Source organism: Dromiciops gliroides, chromosome 6 (genome assembly GCF_019393635.1).
Source record: "Dromiciops gliroides isolate mDroGli1 chromosome 6, mDroGli1.pri, whole genome shotgun sequence".
NCBI classification, from domain to species: Eukaryota; Metazoa; Chordata; class Mammalia; order Microbiotheria; family Microbiotheriidae; genus Dromiciops; species Dromiciops gliroides.
The window spans coordinates 207,570,520-207,575,259 of NC_057866.1; positions in this window are offsets into that span (position 1 = coordinate 207,570,520).

Below are 4,740 nucleotides of genomic sequence, written 5' to 3' on the forward strand. Positions count from 1 at the left end.
TAACAGATCTTGACAAATGAGATAGGTCAAAAGAACATTAAGCAGGGGCAGCTAGGTGGAGCAGTGGATAAAGCCCTGGCCTTGGATTCAGGAGTACCTGAGTTCAAATCCGGCCTCAGACACTTGACACTTACTAGCTATATGACCCTGGGCAAGTCACTTAACCCTCATTTCCCCGCAAAAAAAAAAAAAAAAAAAAAAAAAAGCATTAAGCTAAGCACATCTCTACCTTTCTACCATCCTCTCTTTCCTCTGTCACCCAATGCTAAGAGGCAGCTGATGGGGAGAGGCATGGGTATTTATTTAAGAATGCTACAGAATTTTAGGGGCAGCTAGATGGCGCAGTGGTTAAAGCACCGGCCCTGGAGTCAGGAGGACCTGAGTTCAAATCCGGCCTCAGACACTTGACACTTACTAGCTGTGTGACCCTGGGGAAGTCACTTAACCCCCATTGCCTAAAAAAGAATGCTACAGAATTTTGATGAGAGCACTATGTGAGAGATTGGTGGTAAGGTTACAGGCAAAGATTTAGAGTAGCCAGGCCCACATGTGGAAACAGAATTGGGGTCAGACTATCCTGAAAGGTACTTATAATCACTACTTCTTCTTTTAAAAACATTTTAAGGCTTTTATTGATATCTTCTTTGTTGTTGTTGTTCAGTTATTGTTTGTTTTTTCATTAATGTCCAACTCTTTGTGACCCTATTTGGGGGTTTCTTGGGAAAGATACTGGAACGGTTTGTCATTTTACAGATGAGAAAAATGAGGCAAACGGGGTTTAAGTGACTTGCCAGGGTTATATAAGTGTCTGAGGTCAAATTTGAACCCAGAAAGATGAGTCTTCCTGACTTCAGGCCTGGCGCTCTATCCACCATACCACCTAGTTGCCCTTTGTTTTGTTTTTTATATCACTTTCATTACCCCAGGCATCTTTCTCCTTTTCCCTCCCAGAGAGCCATTTCATATAATAAATAGTATTTTTAAAAGACCAAAAAAAAAAAAGGAAAAAGAGAAGGAAATCAGAATAACTGATTGCTACATGAAAAAAAGTCTGAAATGTGCAGTGTGCAATATTTGTGGACTTCCCACTTCAGGAAAGAGGTGAAGTTGAGTGCCTTGAATTTTTCGACATTCACTTTTGATTTTTTTAGTGGTTATTCTTTCTGTTTGCATTGCTGTAGTCTTTGTGTATACTGTTTAATTGGCTTTGCTTACCTCACTCTGGAGTGCATATAGATCTTTCTGTGCATCTCTGTATTCATTATATTTGTCTTTTCTTACAGGACAGTAATATCCTATTACATTCCTGTACCATAATTTGCTTAATCATTCCCTAATCCATGGTCATCTAATTTGTTTCCAATTTTTTGCAATTACAAAAAGTGATACCCATAGTTAATACGAAAATATGTTTTGCATGACCTCTCATATATAATCGCTATTAAATTGCTTGCCTTCTCAAGGAAGGGGGAGAATCAGGAGGGAGGGAGAGAATTAAGAATTTTAATTGGGGGGGGCAACTGGGGTTATGTGACTTGCCCAGGGTCACACAGCTAGTAAGTGTCAAAGTGTCTGAGGCTGGATTTAAACTCAGTTCCTCCTGACTCCAGGGCTGGTGCTCTATCCACTGCACACCTAGCTGCCCCCTTGAATTTTAATTTTTAAAAAAATGTTAGAAATGTTTATGTATATTTGGGAAATAGTTAAATAAATAAAATATATATTACAGGTACCCTGCTCCCTCATGTTCCAAAAAGTGTACAATAAAGATTTTAGTATATGTAGGGGTTTTTTTCTTATAAATGACTTCCTTGAGGAATGGACATTTTGGTCTCATTACTTGCAAAATTCCAAATGCTTTTCAAAATGGTTGTACTGAATCACAGCTACACCAACAACATATAAGTGTGCTTATCTTCCCACAACCTCTCTAATATCGATTATTCCCATATTTTGTGATCTTTGCCAATTTGCAGCTTATAGGGTGAAATTTCAGAGTTGTTTTGACATATTTTTTATTAGTAGTGATTTGAAGCATTCTTTCATATAGTTTTTAAGTTTAAAATTCTTCTTTTGAGAATTATACTATTTGTTCATATTATTTGACCACATCTATTGGAGAATTACATTTGGTTTTGTATACTTCCATATATATATATATATATATAAGTAAATGTATACATATATATTAGTTGTTTATATATATTGTAAACCTTATCTGGGAACTTTTTATGATGATCTTTCCCCCATTCAACCCTTCCCTTTTTATCCTGAGTACCTTAATTTTGTTTCTGCAAAAATTTCATGTAATCAGTTATCTGTCCTAATATCTATAATTGTCTCTATCCCTTGTTTGGTTAATAACAAATCTACTACCTATAGTTGGAAAAGGTATATCATCTGCTTTTCTTCCAAATTTTTATAATGTAATATTAATATTAAGGACACATTAATTTAGAATGTATTGTGGAATATAGTATGAGATATTGGTCTAAGCCTAATTTCTACCAACCTGCTTTCTCATTTTCCATCAAGTTTTTATGCAATAGGGAATTCTTTCTTAAGTAATTTTTGTTTTCTAATTTACCCAAAGACTAGTTTGTTGAGTTTCATTATTTTTTGTCTGGTAGTCTATTAATCTATTTATCTCTTTTTTAAAAAAACAAATACCTGATGCTTTTGACGACTACTACTTATAATATAGTTTGAAGTTTAGAAGTACTATTTGCCTTTTGTCCCTCTTTTCATTAATAATCTAGATCTTTCATTTTTTCCAAATGAATTTTGTTATTATCTTATCAAGTTCTATAAAGTATCACTTTGATAATTTGATTGTATAGTATTAAACCTTTGGTAGTGTATGGGCCTAGCACCCAGAAGTTCACTGGGGTACATCAAAGACCTTCTCCTTGAGAAACTAAACCAAAGGACAGACACACCTAAAGAGATAAGTGGGGGGCGGCTAGGTGGCGCAGTGGATAAAGCACCGGCCCTGGATTCAGGAGTTCCTGAGTTCCAAATCCGGCCCTCAGACACTTGACACTTACTAGCTGTGTGACCGTGGGCAAGTCACTTAACCCCCACTGCCCCGCAAAAAAAAAAAAAAAAAAAAAAAAGAGATAAGTGGGCACCAGATCTGAACAGAGCTAGTTCTGGGATCCCCACCCTTCACTCCAGTCTCCTCCACCCCTAAGGAGATAAGATTAAGTGTGGCTGCTGCCTTTGTGGCCTGAGATGGAGAGAGATGGCTTAAGAGATCTGCAGCCACCCCTCACCCAACTTCCCCCAGCCACCACCACTGGGTGGTGCCATGCCTTCTCCCCATGAGAAGAAGTCCAAGGATTTCTCTCTTGGTTTCCTTTCCCCAGCACCTAAATAAACTATTATTTTATTCTATTGGATTTGTGTGCAAGATGGTGTAATTCTTTAAAGAGATATTCCTAAGAACTCCTACCCCAACTCCCCACCTATTTCCCCATAACAGTAGCATTTTTTTATTACATTGGCACAGCCCAGTCATGAACACTGAATATTCCTCTAGCTATTTAAGCTGTGTTTTATTTCTTTAAGATGCACTCTGTAACTGAATCACTAAAGTATTTTGTGTGTTTTGGTAAAATGTTACTCAGATTTTTTATGCATTTTAATTAATTGGAATGGAAATTTCTCTTTCCATTATTGACTCTTGGATTTCTATTATTATTGTCATCATTGTCATCTTCTTCTTCTTCATCATATAGAAATGCTGTTAATTTTTGAAGGTTTATTTTGTAGCCTGAAACTTTGAAGAAGTTACCGATTGTATCAATTAGGTTCTTTTCTGATTCCCTAAGATTTTCTAAGTAAATCATCCTATTACCAGCAAATAGGTATAGTTTTATCTCCTCTTTACCTATCTTTTACCTTTCTTTCTTTTGCCTTATTGCTGTTGCTAGCATTTCCAGAACTATATCAAATAATAGTGAGAAGAGGACACATCCTTGCTTCATTTCTGTAGTTATTGGGAAAGGTTCTAGTGTATCACCATTGCATATGATGCTTGCTTTTGGTTTTAGATACTTTTTGTGATGTTAAAAATACATATAGGAGCGGCTAGGTAGCGCAGTGGATAGAGCACCAGCCCTGGAGTCAGGAGTACCTGAGTTCAAATCTGGCCTCAGACACTTAACACTAGCTGTGTGACTCTGGGCAAGTCACTTAACCCCAATTGCCTCACTAAAAATATATAATATATATATATATATATATATATATATATATGTGGGGGCAGCTAGGTGGTGCAGTGGATAAAGCACTGGCCCTGGATTCAGTAGGACCTGAGTTCAAATCCGACCTCAGACACTTAACACTTACTAGCTGTGTGACCTTAGGCAAGTCACTTAACCCTCATTGCCCCTGCCCCCCCAAATATATCTATGCTTTTATTTTGTAGGGAATTTAGCATAATTGATTATTATACATTGTTAAAGACTTTCCCCACATCTGTTGAGATGATCATGTGGTTTGAAATGCTTTTGTTTTTAATATGATTACTTTTTTTATTGCTTTTCTAATGTTAAATCATTTGTGAATCCCTGCTATAATTCTAACTTGAAAGACTTCTTGGTTAAATTTCTAGAGCTTATTTGATAGGATTTTATTTTTAACACCTCTGTACTCCATATTTACTTAATGATATTAGTCTGTACTTCTCCTTCAGTGCTTTTCTTCTGACCTGGTTTAGGTATTCAGGACTATTAT